At 39.6% G+C, this 21,401-nt stretch overlaps 1 pseudogene; it reads right to left on the reverse strand.

Annotated features, from left to right (window-relative positions):
• Nucleotides 1-8,566: 8,566 nt before the first annotated feature.
• On the reverse strand, nt 8,567-10,030 carry LOC148741320 (uncharacterized; annotated as a pseudogene).
• Nucleotides 10,031-21,401: the final 11,371 nt, after the last annotated feature.

Genomic DNA, 21,401 nt, shown 5'->3' on the forward strand with positions numbered 1-21,401 from the left:
ATATGCTCTTCTATGTTATTCTTTGTCTGAGGTTCAGTTATCTTTGGGAGGTCTGGAAAATATCTGTATAATATACTATTTAGTTCATTAAGCTGCCACAAAATGTTTTTTGCCGTAAGAAAGCCATATTTGCCTATTTTTGGCTAATCTTTAAAATAAACGACAGAAGGGAGAAACGGTACGATTCTCCCATCAATATTTCACCTACATGCTTCTCTTTAAACGTGAAATTTCCAATTTTTACCAAGAATCTGGAGCGTTGCTTACATTTCTTAGCTTCCTTGATTCATTAACTTGTTTAACGAGCTATAAAATGATGGTATACTTGCCTAAATAACTGCCTACAGCTAGAATTGCGTGACAGGTGTAGTTGAGAGAAGCTTTCACAGTCGCAGATTTCAAAAGGCATTCCAGAAAAAAATATGGCAGTGCCCAAAGATTTTTTAAATGATTTTCAGAGATGAAATAATGGACTAGAAAGAAGCTTTCAAATTAGTGTTGTAGCTTTCTGGCGAGGGGAGATATTTAACCTCAGAGTTTCCAAATATTTGAGTGTATAGAAAAGTGTAAAAACACACCAATTTATTCACCTCTGTTGAGTGACAAGCCGTCAATCAAATCAATTGAAACTTGTGTCGAGCCTTCATTAAGGAATTAAGGATGTACCAGTATGTATGCGAACTTTCACAGTAATTTATGAAGTACAGTTGCAGTAAGAGCCTCATACATTTCATCTGTTTTGAGGCCAGTTTTTTAGTGAAAACCTCGAAAAACCGGGGGTGGTCTATCTCCCTCCGGAAATAACCAAAGCAGAAACCAGTTTGTTATTTTGAGTTTTGGGGTAATTGAACTGGCAAAATTTCATTGAAATGGTGAGATAGCATATATCACGACTGCCTGGTGCTCTGGGGTGGACACGTTCTTAAAATGTTACACGGTTAATCTTTTAGATGACAGGTAGCTTACAGACAGACTGAACTCAGGGTTGTCGGAATAACCAAAAGAGGATTTATTCCAAAAATTAACGTAGTTTCCACGAAGTAATACTTTACAACAGCAAGTAATTTGATAAACTTGCACGGCCTCCGCCAACTGCACTTAACTTGATAAATTCACATGGCCTCCACCAACTACAATAAACAATGCCTCGTCACGCTTGATCAAACACGATTAATGTCAAATTCTCTCTGCTTGTGAAAACTAGATAAAAGCTTCGCTTGGACTCGCCTACCTATATACTTACGCTATAAAATTGTAGAACTTTCTAAATAGTCTCATTATAGAAAGATTACAGATTATACCGCTTTAAGAAATGCTTACGCAATACACTAAAATAAACAAACTATGGCGAAGCTTCTAGAACGTCATGCTGTCACGCAATACAATTTTTCGTAACATAAAAATTACCAACCAGTTTTTCAAAAGCCACGTCATAGTCGCCGTGGTCGTCGCATAGTTTTACAATGACCAATATAAGGGCATGGATAGCTATATTATGATATCTTAGTCACTGTAACAATTCAATCCATTTGTTCAAAAGCAACAGTTACTGCGCTGTCTCTTATCTTTAACACCGGCTGTCTGTTTTCCTTAAACAAATTCTTTTGTTTCGATGGCGGTTTAAGGGTCCCTAAAGGGCCCCGCCCACCAATGTGCTTTGCGCGGCATTCAGTTGTAGTTATTATTCGGGAGCGCAGTACTGTTTCTCAGAAACCCACGAATGACAATGGCCGTAGAAAGAGAAAAGGTATAATCAACCAGAGTACAACTAAAGCGCTGGTTTGGAATAGCTATATTGACAACCTTTCTTTATGAAGTACACAGCCAGGCACAAAAAAATTGCAATCAGACTCACCGAGGAAGTATGAGACTAGAAAATTATATTCTTGGACACAAAAGTGTGCAAAGGCGAGAGATTTAACAGGGAGTCGACCCTGGACATGTAAACGCATTATATAACAAAGAGACAGTGACCTGGCAATACATTTTTAATCGTGTCATCCACTAGGGGTAAAGAAAGAATTCATAGTAACAGAAGTGCCACGCCTCCTGAAATATACCTGACATATTCATGACACTTGGTTGGCTTTCCTTGACCAATCACAAGTCCTTGAGAACTAATCAAGTATCCTGATGCCCGTTCCTTGCGCAATAAAAACCAAACAGAAACTTAAAGTAAAACCCTTTTTAACAAAATATATACTCATGGTGCTCAAAACCAACATCTTCCCCTTTGCAGTGAGACGATTTTCTCACATGTGGTAAGCAAGGGATCAAATTTTGAAATAGTGGGCGTGGCATGGCAATCGTTGTAGATAAGCGTTAAGGGAGAATCCCGCTGAAAAGTTTTATCGGAATGGTCTTGGGTAGTGATCATTCTGCTATTTTTGCTGTTCGCAAGTTACATCGTTTGAAACCGCTACCGAGAATTATTGTTACTCGGAATTTCAAACGCTTTAATTGTGATACATTCCTTGAAGATCTAATAAAAGCTCCATGGTCACTAATTGTATACATTATGTATATACATCATGTATATATATTATTTATATATATATATATATTAATATCTGCACTTGTATTTTTCAAAGTCATAGTTGTATTTTTTTCAGGGCTCCTCTGGATAACAGCCTTTGTGCTGAATGGACTACCCTGTTTAAATAAAGTTTACTTACTTACTTTAAACTTTAGTATCTGTAGGAGGGATAACGCCTTGCTGCTGCTCGGTGTCAACGAAGGAAAGACGCTTGTCAGTTGTTTTTTTATCCTGAAGTAGGACTATATTATTTCAGCAGTCTATTCCTCGCAATTAAATGATATGGATTTAATTTTGACCGGAAGATAATGTTAAAATATGATCCTTGTGGGTCAGGTGTTTTTATAAGAAATTCCAAAAAAGAAGCCTTAAAAATAATGTACATGCCGCAACGGGAATCGAAGTCATGCTTTCGGCACCGAGGTGCTTGGCAGCTACTACCAACTGACCGACGAATCTAAATGTCGAGAGCGAGGTAAATTTTAGTGCTCTCCATTATCATAAATAAGTATGATCCAAATTGATTGAAATAAATTGTACTTGCTTTTAGTTACGCGTCCCTCACGTTCTTGAGCAACCGAGAGCAATGGATTACCATGTTATCTCCATATTCCTTTTGGAAATCGACCAATGATAATTTCCTTTTTAAATCTGACAATGTACAACAGAATAATCCTAAGCACAAGTATTAGAAAAATGAGTTCTCGCAAGAAGATCAGTAGCACCTTTGCATGCGGGTAATGAATCGATAGATACAGCTTTCAGAGTCGATCGCAACAAAAAAGATAGCTGGTCTGCCCGGTGAAGAAGAGAATATGAATTGCTTTGAACTGAACGCCTGACGGCTTGCTTTTGACCAAATTTAGAACAGTCGATGAGAACGAGTTCCAGATGTTACCAGAAGAAATATCTGACAACCTAACCAGCTTAACCAAACTTTAAGTATACATCAGCTGATTGATTTATGAGCGAGATTAAGCCTATTTAATTAATATATGCGTGTTTGCTAGAATTAAAAGGTTGAGTATTTACAGGAGTCATGAAAGCAAATTCCCACTTTAACTTGAAAATCGTAATCGTGATGGGAGTATGATGCTTAATCAACATTCATCCAGCTTTGCAGATTATGTCATTGTTGGGGACTTTTACCACTCGCTTGGACGAATTAACGAACGGTACCAAGACTCTATACTTTTCTTCTTTTATTCTTTTCTCTTCTATTGTTGCTACTACCCTCTACTACCACAGCTATTTCTCTTCTAACTTCAGCCAGGAGTGCCAGCTCATTTAATGTAAAAGTCACAGACATGGTTGGGTTAGCTGACCGTGGGAATTTCCAAAACAGGATATTCAGTGTGGTAAAACTCAAGGTCAGTTTTACCAACCCAAACATGACCACCTAGCAAACTAGTTATCCTCAACCATAACAAGCGATCAAAATGTCTAGCACGGTAAGAACTGAGCCAAGTTCAAGCACACACTAATGTGATGCTTCTGATACAGGGTTAAGAGCCTCTCTACTTGAATTACAGCAGTCAGTGGGCTTTGCATCTAGAGCCCTCACTCAAACCGAGACTAGGTACGCTCAAATCGAGATAGAGCTCCTCGCCATTGTGTTAGCCTGCGAGAAACTTGAAGAGTGTATATTTTTGGGCGCGAAGTAATTAATGTAGACTAGCTTTAAATGCTAAAAAATCTAACTTTGTCATTTTTCGTCCTTATCAACGTAAACTGGACCTTACAGTCAATATTCAAATGTTTGATAATAGTGATCATTCTTTTACCTCTCTTGAATGTAAGGATCATATAAAATATTTAGGTGTCTTATTGGATAGTCATTTGAGTTGGAAATTTCACATTGACAATGTGGCGCTAAAAATAAGTAGAATAATTGGAATTATTGTCCGCCTTCGGCATCTCGTACCTTTAACCACTCTATTAACTATTTATTGCTCTTTGATCCTCCCTTGTCTATCCTATGGCGTGGCTGTTTGGGGCCAAGCTGCTAAATCCTTTTTACATAAAATCCTCGTCCTACAAAAACGTGTTCTTCGGCTGATATATTTTTCTGAACCCAGAGCACATTCATTTATCTCCTCAAAAATCCTCCCCATAAAAATGTTATACGTTGAATCAGTTTCCTCAATTATGTTCGACGTCTCATGTCCTACTGTACCTACTAACATTAGTAATCTTTTCATTAAAGCTACTGAAAAGCATAATCACGATAAGAGGTTCTCTTCTTTCGGCAATTTTTATATTAATCCATCGAGACTGAATCAAAGCCAGGACTCTTTTGCTAGCTTCAGAGCTAAACTTTGGAACTCCATTTGCGATGCTCTTCGTCAACTCCCGAAGAGAGCTTTCAAAAAACTCTTTAAGGATATGTTATTTTCGTTCCTAGAGACTGAGGATTACTATGTTGAATCGCCCCTTCTATTTAACAAAAGTACTAATTATAAAGTGGCTTTATAATTTATATTCTACATTGTAGTGTTACTTTTTTCTTATGTTTAATGATGCAGTTTTATATACGAGTTTTAAGTGGCTGTCTTTTTCTGGAAATGTTATTAATTTATGTTTAAGCTTTATTTGTACTCTATCACCACTGCTGTGCCTCTAATTCTCGCCCGCCTCGACTAGCCCCTGCTATTTTGTGGGCGTGAACGGTCTTCATGAACATGAAAGTGTAAATTAGATCAATGATAATTAGATTGATTAGATTAATTAGATTAATTTGTAATTTGTAATTTCCTATTAAGCTTTCTTCTTATTAAGTTTCAATAAACTTCAATGTAGAAACACACCACAAGCCCTTAGAAGTGATCTTCAAGAAGAGCCTCTGTGATGCCCCTGCAAGACTGCAGCGAATGCTTCTCCATCCTCAGTGTTATAATCTCGCAGTTAGGTACAAGAAAGTCCCCCTCATGTATATTGCTGATACTCTAAACCGTACTTACCTTCGTGAAACGGCATCTTGTGAGGAAGTGAAGTCTCTTGAGCTTGTGGACCTTGCGTGTTTCTCCATAGAGACTGGCACTGATTGAAAAAGATTCCTTCCATGATCACATCTGTAAATTTCTGAGGGAAGTCATCTTCAATGGGTGACCAGACGATATCCGTGATCGCGATCCAGCCCTCCGTCCTTTCTTCTAGTTCTGTGGGTAGCTGATTGTCCAAGGACACCGAATTGTTGTTGGTAAAAATGTTCGAGGACTGGAGACATTCACTGGACAAAAGTCCAATGGTTGGCATCGTCTTCGTTGACTTCCTTAAGACCTTCGATTCCATCTCTCATCATGTCCTCTTGAAAAAGTTGCAAGCAGTTGGTGTTACTGCTGATCTATAGTGCTGGATAAAAGATTACTTAGCTGACCGCTCTCAAGCCACCGTCGTAAATGGTTTTCACTCCGAAATCCTACCTGTGAAGTTTAGCGTGCCACAGGGATCCCTTTTGGATCCCACCTTGTTTTTGTTGTTTTGCAACGATTTGCCGGATATAGTTGGGGATTGCGATGTTCATTTTCACATGTATGCTAATGACACTACGAATTATGCGACTGCGTCTTCTCCTGAGTAGCTACTTTTGGCGACAAAACAAACTTATTCGATATACATTTAAATTCTCGAAGCTTATTGAGCAATTTCGATAAATTTAATTCATTGCTGAGAATCTTAATATGCCGTTCTCTGTGGTTGCTTTGTCAGAAACTTGACTAACTGATTGCACTGCAGAGTTCGTAAACATTACAGGATACAATTTTGTCTCCAACCATCGTAAATCGAAAACACGCGGCGGAGTTGGAATTTTATTTTACCAAACGGCCTTGAATACAAACTTTTCGATGCGAAGAATGCAAATTCTCAGATCCAGATGTAATTGAATCACTTTTCTGGGAAATTATCGTTCCTTACGGAAAAAAAAAGAAAAAACATTGTCGGTTGCGTGTACAGACCACCAAATCAAAACACTGCCATATTTATTGACAACTTCAACAATTTTCTCTCACTAATTTCTGCAGGCAATAAACATACACCTTCTCCAATACAATCATCGTGTTCCAACACAGGAATTTAACGACAGCTTATTTCACACGCCTTTCTTCCTCTTATCTCCAATCCAAAATGGTAGAGTGGTCCAAAATATCTTTGTGACGGATTGAGAGGTAAATACGGTATAGAAGACGATAGAAGTTAAGGGACAGATAAGGCACGTATACTTCTGTTGAAAACTTGTATATCGTGAAAAGTCTCATTTAAAGTTTCGTTTAAAAGGACATGAGAAGTCTCATTTAACGTTTCGTTTAGAAGGACATGTAACTCAGCTCACAAGTCCTTGAACACTGGTTAAGCATTGTAGCCCTCATCCCGCTGGCAACAAACAACAATACCAACAATAACAACAACACGCTAATGACACGTGCAAAATTATTACTGTAAAGCCTTAATTTACCGACATGATGTGCCGTTTAGAATAAGGCATTGCTCACTCGAAGGTCTCTGCTTGTGTTGATTCTTGTGGATGAGGTCCTTTAGAAACTAATTTTGGAAAGTTCTTCCGGCCGACATCTATACAGCTTTGCAGATTATGTTATGATAAGGGTTCATTGCAGGCTCATTTGACATAAAGGTAATAAACACCGAATTACCGAAAAACCTTCCCTAACTGCAGCGATCAGTTTTTTGTTGAATTCGCAGACGTTCAGTTTAAATACATTTGTTATGTCGGAGAATACAAGAAGGCCAAATGTTTTGAGAACCTGGCAAAACATTTATAGTATCACGTGATTAAAATCACACTTACTTTACAGAAGCCATCCGCACTCTCCTATTGGTAAGGATGATAACTCAACCTCTCTAATTTAAACAATAAATTTACATTTTCTTAAACCGGGAATCTGGTCGTCTCCGATGAAATTGAAAATCGAGAAAAGGTATGAATAACGCCCAGTGATCGGACAACTTAGTCGCATTACAAAAAGTGGGTTTTAACAAGTATTAATCTTTGAAAAAAGGTGAATTGGAATTATTGACAAGTCAACGATATCTGCGGGAAGTACCTAGTAGTACTAGGGATTCTTTTCTAAGTTCTGAATGTGCTGCTTATAGGCTGCATTTCTCATTTTAGTGAGACGTTAAGTCTTAAACTCAGATTGCACAAGGTTACTGACACCAGCTGAATAGGAAGCCAGCATTCTTTTACACAACTTCATAACAAATATTAAAGAGCGCTGTTTGCATTTTTCCGTCCAATTACAGGTACATCCAAAACAACAAACTCAGCAGCCTTCATCCGGGAATATTCAATAACTTAAAGTCCCTGGAAAGTTTGTGAGTGGTTGTGTTTTTTGTTTTTTGTTTATTGATTTTTTGTTCTGTAAATTCTAGAAATCAACAACTGAAATTCAAGTTACGGGCTCCTTTATACAGAAATACACTGAGTGATTTCTTTGGGTGCTCTATCAGAGTTGTTTCACCATAGAAATTTACTGATATAATTACATAACATAACGTAACATAACTTAGTATAATTTCAGAGCTGAGCAAAGAGTTTCCAGCAATCTGATTGGTCGAGCGGTTCCTTATATGACGCTATATAAACCGCTCCACGCGGTTTATAGAAAATGTTAAAATAAAATGTTAATAAATGTTACTAAAATGTTATGATTTTAGAAATTTCTCTGTTTTTCAGCTCTGAAATTATACTAAAACAATTATTCGCCTCAGGTTCGATGAATATTGTCGAATAATGCCCTCCACTTCGTCTCGGGGATTATTCGACGATATTCACCTCGCCTTCGGCGAATAATTGTTTAATAATTTTTATTTCTTAAGATAAAATCACATATCTTAAGTTACAACATAAACTCACAAGGAAAACTATTAAATGTCATATTTAAAAATTAACCTATTACTTAAAATGTTCTTAAACCTTTCAGTGTGGATTCTAGGGACAGAGGCTGACGTATTTCTAAGATTGTACCTCATGCTCTTTTCCTTAGGTAAAAACTGGAAAAACCGGCATTCGGGGTCATTCGTTTTTTTTTTTTTGTAGAGTGCCTTTTCCGCCTTCTCTAGCAAATCCCTGATATCTACATTCTTGGACATAAACTTCCTTTTCAAACACCGGTCCAAAAACTTCTGTATTATAGAAAGGTCGGAGTCTGAGGCACCATAAACCGGCAGGGCATAAGAAAAATTTGATAAAACTATAGCATTAAAAAGGTGATCTACTTCCTCCTGGGACATTCCTTCCTTACGTAAAGATCCTAATATGAATGATGACTTGTTCGCCTTAACTACCTTCGCGCGCACGTGACTACTACATTTACAATTTTGTTGGAAAGTAATAACTAATATGGATAACTCTGCACACTGCGGTATATCCCTAACTGACGCGACGTCCTGATTAAAACCTTTTTTTTACGGAAAATAATCTCCTTGCATTTAGTTGGACTGCATGTTAGTTGGACGATAATTGTAGAGTCATCAGCATATTTAAACAAGGCTGGGCGACCTTCTAGATTGAACTCCAAATCATTAATAAACACTTTAAAAAGATATGGCCCACTGACACTACCTAGTGTCGTACCCATATTAACCTCACGCCACTGTCCCTTAAAACCGTTATAAACTACTCGCTACTGGCGTTTCTCGAGAAAACTTAAATACCAGTTCACAATAAGGAGATTCAATGGCAACTGCCCAAGCTTAGATGAAAGAGTTCATCATTGACACAGTCAAATGCTTTGCTAAAATCCATTGCAAACACTCGGACGGCTTGCAGTCTTGCTCGTCTAAATAGCTGTAGATGATATGCTGCATGCTCAAGAGCGCATCAGTGCGAGTCACCCCTGTCTTATAAGCAAGCTGTGTTGAACTCAGATGCTGTTGGACAATGTCTCGTGCATGGGTGTTATACACATATTTCTCGAATGCACGTGCAATTACAGGCGTGATCTTAATTCCTCTGAAATCCTGCTTGCCCTTAGGGATGTCAACCTTAGGGAGGGGGATCGCGTGGGTCCTTTTCCACTAGGAGGGCCACTTGCCAGTTTTCAAGGAAACATTGCAGATCTTATGAATGACACTTGTGAAGATCTCAGCGTGATCCCTCCAAATCTAAAAGGGAATGAGATCTGGTCCCATAGCGGTTTTCTTCAGATGTTGAAAAGAATTCCACACGTGCCTTTCTGATATCTGAGGGGCTTCTAAGTTGTTATCCACAATAGCTGTTACAGGCTTCGTATATGCGTCACCAGTGCACAAATCGGCGAAGTAGCCGTTTAGCTCCTCCAGTGATTTAGTGTCCAATGTAACATTAGCAGAAATGCTGCGTCGTTGGGACAAGTTATCTACGTGCTTCCACCATTCTCTGGATCCGACAGGTGCCTTTGCGAGTGTTCTTCTGTACTTACTAATCAATTCGCTTAGTGTTTTGTTAACCTTAGCCAACCGATCTTTAGTGCTTTGAGCTATTCTTGACCTTACCATCATTAACGATTTTACTAAGGGTGTTATCCATACCGGATCTCGTGATGACATGCGCACCGATCGTAACGGCATACATTCATCCATGTGATGTTTAATTTTTGCCTCTAACTTATTCACTGCCTCCTCGACATCATTGAAGTTTAAGACACTGTCCCAATTCTCACTTGCTAGTTTTAAGTACAATCCCTCCTTACGGTGTCTTCTACAATCCCTAATGCAAACGTTTTGTCTGATCGGCTTTAGTTTCGTTCCTGCTGGTAAAAATGACCGCTGTGTGATCTGTTTTTATAGACACAAAGTATGGAGTGCTCTTTGCAAATAAATCCGGCCGGTTTGTGAAGACCTTGTCCAAATACGCATCACCCCTTGTTATTACGTAGTTGGTTAAAAAAACACTGAGTGAGCAGGTTGAAGGAAAGGATATAGCAAGTGGTGTGCCTTTCAATTAAGGTATACTTCATGGAAAGCAGTGGAAAAAATTAATAAACAAACAGCAAGTAAATGTCGATATGGCAGATTTCATAAATTTCAATACATTATGACATTGTTATTACTTATCTGCCACTGACGTCATTTATCACTGGTGGTTAACAAAGAGCTACCACCAAACATTTTTAGTGAATTGACTCCTGATGGTTATTAACAGGAAGGGGGACGCTGAACTTATCGAAATCATAATTAACCAATAGATATTCACGTTGCCGTGCGACTGTACAGATATAAATCAAAGGTGACATTAAAATGCATATGCATTGACGAAAAAAAACAAAAAGAGGTGGATACGATAACGATACTGTAACCAGTCGCCTGATAGCAGCAAAGAGCAAAATGGCACCACTGAATCCGATGACAGTACCCAGACTGGAGCTCATGGGTGCGATTTTAGGGTTACACTTAACACAGTCGTTGCTGACAGCCTTAGAAGTACCGATGCAAAACGTGACGTTTTACTCTGACAGTACAGATGTTCTATGGTGGATTCGAGGACGCGGCAAGGACTTCCGACCGTTCGTAGCCAACCGAATTGGTGAAATACAGATGTTCACTGAGCCGTCAAAGAGGCAGCATGTCTCCACCAAGGAGAATCCAGCCGATTTATGTACAAGAGGGGTCAAGCCTTCAGAATTAGCCAAATGTTCCTGGTGGTGGAATGGTCCTGACTGGCTAACAGATGATTTCAGTAGGTGGTCAAAGATGAAAGTCCAGGACAGACCTAGTGAAATGCCAGAGATGAGAAACTCGAAAAGGAAAGAAGACACGAATGTCTATGCAACCCTTATGACGTTTAATCTTCAGAAAGGAACCGCACCGAAACAGAGCAACACGTTAAAAGAGTGGAGACTAGATCCGAAACGGTTTTCCAGTTGGACACGTTTGGTTCGGGTACACGCGAGTGTGAGAAGAGTACTACAAAATATGCGCAACAGAGACAATAGGAATGAAAGTATGAAACTGTTGCCCGATGAATTAAAGGATGCTTAAGCAGAAATAGTGCGCCTGGCACAACGCAACCCTTAACGTTCGCAGGTTTTCTTCCATATGATACCAGATTTCCAATCATTGTACCTTGTGGACAGTGGGTGACGAAACTTATTGTGAAGCACTATCACAAGAGAGGAAATCTTGTTGCTGGAGTAAACTTCACTCTTTGCCAGTTGAGTGAGAGATTTTGGATTATCGCCGCACGCGAGGAGATTCGCGAATGGGATCATGAATGTAACGAGTGTATGAGAAGACGAAACAAGCCAGCTTGTCAGATTATGGCCCCACTCCCGCAAATGAGGCACCGTTTCAGCTTCAGACCCTTCGCCCAAACAGCCGTAGGTTTTGCAGGTCCTTTCTATACTGTTCAAGGACGCGGAAAACCACGACAGAAAAGGTGGTTGTGCCTTTTTACTTGCTTGGAAACACGAGCAGTGCATTTAGAGATGGCCTGGGGACTGGATAACGGCACGTTCTTAGATGCCTTCGCCCGTTTTACCACTCGTCGTGGAGTTCATAAAGACGTGACAAGCGACAGAGGCAAAAATTTCATGGGCACAGAGGGTGAGTTAAAGAAACTAGTCCGCCAGTTAGACCGAAAACATCTTCAGAACAAGACAGTCGAACTTGGAGTGACATGGAGATTCAATCCACCGGCTGCCCCACATTTTGGAGGAGCCCATGAAATAATGGTGAAAGCTACTAAGAAATCCACGCACGCCGTTGTTGGAGAACGGGACGTGAACGACGAGGAGTTAATCACAGTGTTCGCAGGGGTGGATTCCCTTCTTAATTCCCGTCCGTTGACTTATCAGAGTTCAGATCCACGAGACGATGTCCCATTGACACCTAACCATTTCTTGCATGGCCAAATGGGAGGACAGTTCGCTCCTGAGGCCGTTGAAACCACTACTTTGCATCAGCGTCAACGATGGCGAAAGGTTCAAGACATTATTTCACGTGTGGAGGAGATGGCTCAAGGAAGTTATTCCAGCCCTTAACAGTCGACCAAAGTGGACTTCAGAGTGCCGAGACCTAAAAGTTGAGGATGTAGTTCTTGTAAATCAGCCTGATACCCCAAGAGGACGTTGGCCATTAGGACGGATTGTTGAAGTGTATTCTGGACGAGATGGCCACACCCGTGTAGCTAAAGTTCCGTGTGGTGTCAAGACTGTCATGAGACCGATTAACAAACTGGTTCCGCTTGGAATTAACTGTTAATTGTTTAGTTGGAAACGCACTAGGACTACCTCCCAGTGTGGGGAGGGGAATGTTAAGAAGACGTCAATGAACTTGTGCGCGTGCGACTCGCGTGCGCGTGCGACTCGCGTGCGCGTACTTTGGGACTGCGTGGGTTAATAATATCGTAAGCAAATCACGCGGACCTTGTAATTTTGACGCGTGCGATTTTTTATAGGGAGTTGAAAAGTTTTTAGTTTATCGAGTAGCAGTTTTGGTTAATGGTCGTTGTCGTTTACCGTGAGTCTGACAGTTTACCCTGTTGGAATTAAAGCGTTTGTTTGGATTTCCCGTTTCGCTTCCGAACAGTGGTATCTGTTCTAAACCGGTTAAGAAAAATCAAGCCGGAATCCAGTGCGAACAATGTAATATGTGGATCCATGTAAATACGATCGAAGTGTTGTGAAATATCGGCTACTATTTTCAGCATCCTGGCAAACCGCCCACGTACGTGGATTTGCTCATAGTGCAATCTTCCGAACATGTCAATCTCATTCTTCCACAGTTCAGTGGGCTGATTTAACTCACCAAATTGCTTTGAACCGCTAAACAAATCGGGTTTACCAGAATTCCCCCCCCCCCTCCCCCCGCCAAACCAACTCTATAGGAGCAAAGAGAAATCAACTAGGCGAGGGAATTCAACATACCTCGTTGTCAACTGCCGAAGCGTAAAGAACAAGATAACGGACATCGCTGTTGAGATAAACGATCAGCAAACTGGTATTATCCTCGACTATGAATCCTGGTCGAAACCTGACATTAACAGCAGTGAAACCTTTCCTGAGAATCATAAGACCTACAGAAAACGCAGGGATAACAGTAAGCGAGATGGTGGAGTTTTCCAGGCCGTAAAGAATCATCCCATAGTGACTAGTCAGTTCGTTAAAGAATCGACTGGGCTCAAGGTAACACACATAACACCCTGGAAATTTTGTCATCGAACAATAACGACATCATTAGCGGAGTCAAAGTAATTGATGGCATAACTGATCATGATATTGTGCCATCTACTGTAAAAATATCATGTCCACGAAACGAAATGTGAAACGCAAAGTTTACATCGATACTGAAAAAGGCTGACTGATCGTATAAAAGGTAAATTTGTAATATCAACTAAGTTGAAATTATAAATTGGCCACCGTAAAGAGTTAAAATCTGAGGTTTTGCTCTGACGAAGGGCTCACGCTCGAAACGTCAGCTTTTTAACTCATTACGGTGGCCAATTTACAATTTCAACTTAGTTGATTTTACCAAATGACCTTGTTACCCCCACCGACGCAGCACCACAGTTTCTTTAGAAACTTACCCCTTTTGATAGTATAAAACACGAGCAACAAGTTTTAACTGCAACTCAGGAATTTAATTCAAGCGACGTATCAGTTTGAAAGAAATGTTCGCCATATAATGGACACTTGTAGACCTTAAAAATATGACCAGCTCGAGGCATAATCTGCTTTGGCTTACCCGATCACTTAGAAGGTAGACAAGAGCTAAAAAACAGCTTTATAACAAAGCAAAGAAGTTAGGAAATCCCGCACACTGGAATGAATTCCATGCTGCCAGAAAACGCGTACAAAAGAATTTGAAGTCTGCAAGGAAAGCACATCTCATATCTAGATCTAGATTTCCTCGGAGATGCGATTAAGGAAAACCCAAAATACTTTTGGTCATACATTAATAAAGCAATTCAAGAATGACGATCGCGGCGTAGCTGACTTCGAAGTCGATGGAAGAATTATATGCGATTGAAATCTGAAATCGGAACTTTTTAGCGATCAGTTCTCCAGTGTGTTTACGAGTGAAGATCCCACTAATATTCCTGCCGTCGGTACAAATCCGAAACCAAGCATTAGTGCAATCATTGTTACGAGCCAACGTGTTATTAAGCAGCTATGACCTTTGAAGCCAAACAAAGCTAGTGGCCCTGGTGAGATACCTCCGTGGTTCTTCAAGGCATATGCAGCGGAGATCGTTCCTATTGCAGCAGATATTTACGAAGCCTCCATCGCTACCGGGTGTGTACCATCTAAATGGAAACATGCTAATTTTTGTGTTGTGTACAAGAATGGGGGAAAGTCAGATCCCGCGAATTATAGACCCATCTCACTAACCTGCATCTCATCAAACGTCCTTGAACATATCATCTACATCCACGTGATGAAACACCCAGAACAACACGCAATTCTCACGGACATGCAGCACGGCTTGAGAGCAAAGCGATCTACAGTCAGACAACTGATTCTGACAATCCATGATTTGGCCGAGACTTCCGAAAAACAGTTCTGTCCATGCTACAGTTTTGGACTTTAGTAAAGCCTTTGATAAGGCTCCCCACAAACGCCTCATCACCAAGCTACAGTACTATGGCACTCGTGGACCCCTGTTTAGTAGGGTTGAGACATTCTTAACAAACCGCTCCAAGACAGTGGTGTTTGATGGCAAGAGCTTCCACCCTACCCAAGTAACATCTGGGGCACCCGCTTTGAATAACGCCGGATTTGAAATGGTCCAAGCTGCCTCATCTATTCCTGGTAAAGCAAGTAAGGTCTTGGGAATGATGAAAAGGAACCTCTTGAAAAGTCCCAAGGAAGTTAAAGAAATTGCCTACACGACCACAGGGCGCCCAAAGCTGGAATACGCTTGTGAGGCTCGGGACCATCATCTCCAAAAGGACATTTCTTCTCTTGAGAGGGTTCGAGGAAAGCTGCACTATTTTGTAACAACAACTATCAGCCTACATCCAGTGTTACTGAAATGCTTCAAGACCTAGGGTGAACCACCTTAGATTTGAAAACAACAATTTCTCGGCTAATTCCTCGATATAAGATGAGTCGAGGGAAAATTGATATTGACACTAATGTTTGCCTGCGCCTTCTCACCAAACTTAGGACATGTACGAGCCACAATTTTAGATATATTCAAGAAAAGCTACCAGGAACATTTATTTTATTCTTTTTTCCCCAGAACTATTAAAAGTTGGAACACCCTTGAACATTTTAAATCTGAGCTTTTAAATTATTAAGATAACAACAATAATTGGACCTTCTATTTCTTCACTTTACTTTCATATAGACAGTGTATGTAGCTGTAGACATTATTTTTAGCTGTAAATAGTTGGTGCGATATCTATACGATTTTACCGACTGAACATAAATGTAGATGTAGAAAGTCAAGCTTAAAACACAGAGAAAAATTAAAGTTTGGATCATTCACTACGACTGCTACGTTGCTCAACTTTCCTGAGAAACGTTCTGCCGTACTCATTTTTTATCTACAGACGATAAAAAAATTTGATAAATCAGTGCTTATGAGTGGGAGCTTTTCGGGATTTTGATGTAATCCTGCAAAAGTATGTCATACTGTGATTATGCACCGATCAACTTACAGCCTTGACATCCCCCTACCGGGCAACCCACGGGCATTTGATCTGCGCCCATGCCCAAGGCTTCGTTGCCATGTTGTAGCAGCTGCCTGGTTCATAGAAACAGTTTTATCAATTGTAGTCGTTACAAGGTGGAGAGATATCGAATTGCATTAATAATAAGCAGTTCCTTCGACCTTGGAGATAATTTAATCTTAGAGTTAACGTACGGAGTGTCTATCATAATATGCTATAATTGCAATGCTACTTAACTTTTCTATGTGAAAATTTTAAAGAAGCACTAACCCGGGCTAATAATACATTTGCACGTATATAGTATCAGACACCGATGTCCTTTGATTGAATCCTGTATCATATAGTTGCAGTTATACAATGTGGTTATGACTAATGATTAAAATAACGCACCCTATCGGATTAGCGATCTCCTCTAAACATGATTAAAATGATATGTTCTGATACGTATCCTACTTCGATTCGATTCAATTTCAATACTGTTACAAGAATTTATGTAAAACCCGTGTTATAGCTATAGTAATAGCTTGTGGTCTTGGCAACTAGGCCCTTATTGATGGTACGAGGTTTTGGAGAAAAAAAGAAATTTTTTTTCCTTCTTTTTTTTTTTTCTATAGAAGTAGCAATGTTAGAATAATCACCATAAAATTATCTTCGTTTTTGGGTCATCGCTTTTGGGTCTTAGGTCATAGCTCTTAGCTTTCGGAGGTCTTCGTTTTCGCTCTAAACCGATCATGAGATCAAATTCGTCAAATTCATTGACAGTTGCTCATATTATAGAAGAAAAAAATGTTTGCATCATGCTATATTTATATGGCGAGTAAGTTATCAATAGAAAATACCGGCTACGTAGATAATAACATTTAGAATGCTACTCCGTCGTTGAGTTTTGAGCTCTGATTGAACTGACTGCATAAAGAAAGCCGGGTTTTTTAGACACTGCTCCCTAATAGAAAATAGGGTGACTGATTTGCAACCTTCTTTGTGCGGGTTACTTTGGAGTCCTATTTCATTGTAGTTATCTACTTATATGATCCCTTAGTTGATTGGAAACTACTGGTTGAGCAGCATTGTCATCGTTATTACTAACCTGTCCTCGACATTATTTATCACAGGTGGTTACATGGCAATCAGTTAAAAGAACTACCACCAAACATTTTTGATGACTTGACTCGGCTGGAAAACTTGTGAGTAGCACTCTCTGACGTCTTTGATAATGTACTTGCACACAAGATAGGTTAAATCAAGAGCAAAGCCGATTCTAAATCCTCCCTTGATTGCAGAATTTAATTCATGTAAAAGATTCACTCAAGTTTGTTATATACTTATTTTTGATAATGATTTAGTTGGGATTTGGTTGAGCTTAATATGTAATAAATCTTTTATTCACCAAGCTTGTTCGGTCAAAATGGCTAGATATTGCATTTTCATGGGCCTCTACTTCGTCTCGATCCATAAAAACGGAAAAAAAAAAAGTCGGTCAATATCCATCCATCTTGACCTCACAGTTGGTCAATAACGCAGATCTATTGTCACTTGTTCTTCAATAATTTTTCAGTTGTGCAACCGTGGGAAAATGGACTGGAATTAATTTTTCTTAAGGAAGGATTTCTGGGATCAATTTCAAATGAGAGCATTTTTTCACCTTCTTTTATAGCATGTCCTTTTCTAAATTCACTGGAAAAGTAACTAGTGACAACAGACTCGTCACCATTTAAGGAAAAAACCAATGGCTGGGGCAACGCAAAGGTCTCGCCATTTCTTGTTTTGAGAAATGGGAAAAAGTTTACTGAAGATTTTGATCTTTTCACAAGTTAGATCGTTGAGAATTTGATTTAGCTGTAGACCATACGTTCTGTCAGTTTACTAGCATCATAAAAGATCCGGAATACTGCAAGAAAAAGGAGAAAACGCATCTCCTTCCTCTTTTTAAGGCGGCAGGGGAGGTTATAGCGTGATAAACGCATTTGATCCCCATAATGATCGAGTTGGCAGATCAGTTTTAGATTTCGATCACAAGTAAGAATAAAGTGGTCCACTCAGGGAGGAAGAGAATATGAATTGGTCTAGCCCGAACATCTCATCTTTGCTTTAAACTCAAATTTAGAGCTGTCGTGGAAAACCAGCTCCAATGCTTTCAATAGTTTAGCTGTGATAGAGTCAACTCCTGACGCTTTCCCATTCCTCAATCTTTTTATAGCTTGTTTGACTTCACCTAGAGTTGGTTCACTTACTGAGATCTCTTCAATAATTTCAATAACTTCCGGTTCATATAGCTCATCACTTAAGACTGGGTTTTCTGGTTCACCCCTATTGAGTATTTCTTTAAAGTGCTCCGTCCATCGTGCCTGTACCTCTTCTCTTTTATTGAGGAGGTTTCCATTTTTATCTAACACTGCTATGGTTTGCTTTGGTTTTTCATTGCATGATATCTTCGTGAGCCCATATAGTGTCCTCATGTGTTGGTTTCCTGCAGACAATGTTCCTGTTACAACTAGTTCGTTGGTATCAAACATATCGCAAAGCCTTTCTCCATTAGAATTTTTTTGCCCCAGCCCGTGTTTGCCCATCACACTTTCGTAGGCCCAGTTATTGTTTCCAACCTTAGCATTCATATCCCCCGTTGCTATTAACATGTCATGCTCATTGACACTGTCTATCACATCCTGTAGCCTCCCATAGAACTTATCTTTTGTCTGTTCATCTGCATCTTCAGTGGGTACATATATATGGGAGGATCATAAGTTTAATTTATCTGGAATAGAATCTGGCTTGAATAACCCTTTCGCTCATCAGACTCCAGTCAATTAGATCTAGAGATCTTGTTGCACGTTTTGACATCAGTATGCAAACTCCCTCCCTATGGTTGTCGTCAACTCTTCCAGAGTAAATGAAAGTTTCGCTCTCTGCAAGTTGCATTTTTCCTTGTCACGTCCAGTGCGTGTCACTAATGCCCATTACATCTATACCTCTCCTTTTCATTTCCCTCGCCGCCTGTGCAATGTTGGCACTTCTGTAAAGTGTCCTTACATTCCAGCTGCCTATCTCCATGGTGTATTTCGGGTGTAACAGTGGCTTGATCAGACAAAATTCGCGTAGTTTTTGGGTTGTAGGACTTGCGGCTAAACTGAATTTAAAGTTGCAGTTTATTACAACTCGCATATCATATAACTTACGTGCAGCTATGCGAATAGTTAACAGCTATCTATGTAGATACCTCGAGCGGGCATTAGATATGAGATGGTAAATCGGAAGGACGCGCGAAGCGCAGACTAGAAGACTACGATCGGTAACGTAACCAACAAGTGCAAATGGAAAAAACTGCGTTGGTCAAATTAACCTCTTGCAAATAATGCTGTGCTAGCCACTCCTTTTTTTTCACTCTTATAATTTTTTAATTAAAACGAACGGAAGTTAATGCTTCTTCCGACTGTAAAAAATGAAAATAATCACACGAGATACGTGTTGCTGTACAACCGAACATTAATCAAAATGCAACGCTAAGAAATTTACACAGCCGGCTCTTCATATTTATTCGAAATACAGCAATTTCATTAAAATCTAAGAAATTTTCAAGAAAACGAGATAGGGTACAAAATTTCCTAAGAAGCACTCAAGTGCGTTTGAGTTTTAGCTCAGCCTTTAAACGATAAAGCCGTGCACAGAATTTTTGTTCAACCGTTTTGTTTGGTGGAACTGATCGAGAGAAGTAAATGAGAACTGATTAAATTTAGCTAGCAACACTTACGTGAATCGAGTGAACCAATCTCAACAATAAAGTGCAAAATCCCGAAGCCATGAATCTGACATAGACCGTTGACAATGTAACTGAAAGTGCAGAAAGTATATGAATAACGCCTTGTGATCGGGCAACTAAGTCGTACGAAAAATGCGTTTTAACTAAAATAAATCTTTTAAAATAGTTAAATTGAAATTACTGAGGAGTGAACAATATCTGCGAAGAGTCGTTAGCGGTACTGGGGATTATTTTCTAAGTTCCGAGTGTGCTGCTTATAGGCTGCATTTGTCATGCCTCCAAGACGTTAAGTTTTAAACGCAGATTGCTAATTATAAAGATTCAGAACACCAAAAATGGGAAGACGGCTTATTTTTTTTTACTTGCTTACCCTCTCACATCTATAAGATGGCACTGATTGAAAAAGATTCCTTCCATGATCACATCTGTAAATTTCTGAGCGAAATCATCTTAAATGGGTGACCAGACGATATCCGTGATCGCGATCCAGCCCTCCGTCCTTTCTTCTAGTTTTGTGGGCAGCTGATTGACCAAGGACACCGAGTTGTTGTTGGTAAAAATGTTCGAGGACTGGAGACATGCACTGGATAAAAATCCATTGGTTGCCATCGTCTCCGTTGACTTCCTTAAGACCTTCGATTCCATCTCTCATCATGTCCTCTTAAAAAAGTTGCAAGCAGTTGTTGTTGCTGGCGATCTATAGTGCTGGATAAAAGATTACTTAGCTGGCCGCTCTTAAGCACAGTCGTAAATGGTTTTCACTCCGAAATCCTACCTGTGAAGTTTGGCGTGCCACAGGGATCCGTTTTGGGTCTCGCCTTGTTTTCGTTGTTTTGCAGCGATTTGCCAGATATAGTTGGCGATTGCGATGGTGATATTCACATGTATGCCGATGACACTACGACTTATGCGATTGCGTCTTCTCCTGAGTAGCTACTTTTGGCGACAAAACAAACTTATTCATTATACATTTAAATTCTCGAAGCTTAATGAGAAATTTCGATAAATTTAATTAATTGCTGACAATCTTAATATGCCGTTCTAAATATTACAGGATACACTTTTGTCTCCAACCATCGTAAATCGAAAACAGGCGGCCGAGTTGGAATTTATTTTACCAAACGGCCTTGAATACAAACTTCTCGACGCGAAGAATGCAAATTCTCAGATCCAGATGTAATTGAGTCACTTTTCTGGGAAATTATCGTTCCTTATGGAAAAAAAAAGAAAAATCATTGTCGGTCGCGTGTACAGACCACCAAATGAAAACACTGCCATATTTACTGACAAACTCAACAATATTCTCTCGCTAATTTCTGGAGGCAATAAACATAGACCTTCTCCAATACAATCATTATGTTCCAACACAAGAATTTATTGACAGCTTATTTCGCACGCCTTTCTTTCTCTCATCTCCAATCCACAATGGAAGAGTGGTCCAAAATATCTTTGTGACGGATTGAGAGGTAAATACGGTATGGAAGACGATAGAAGTTAAG

Source organism: Stylophora pistillata, chromosome 1, assembly GCF_964205215.1.
Source record: "Stylophora pistillata chromosome 1, jaStyPist1.2, whole genome shotgun sequence".
Taxonomy (NCBI): domain Eukaryota; kingdom Metazoa; phylum Cnidaria; class Anthozoa; order Scleractinia; family Pocilloporidae; genus Stylophora; species Stylophora pistillata.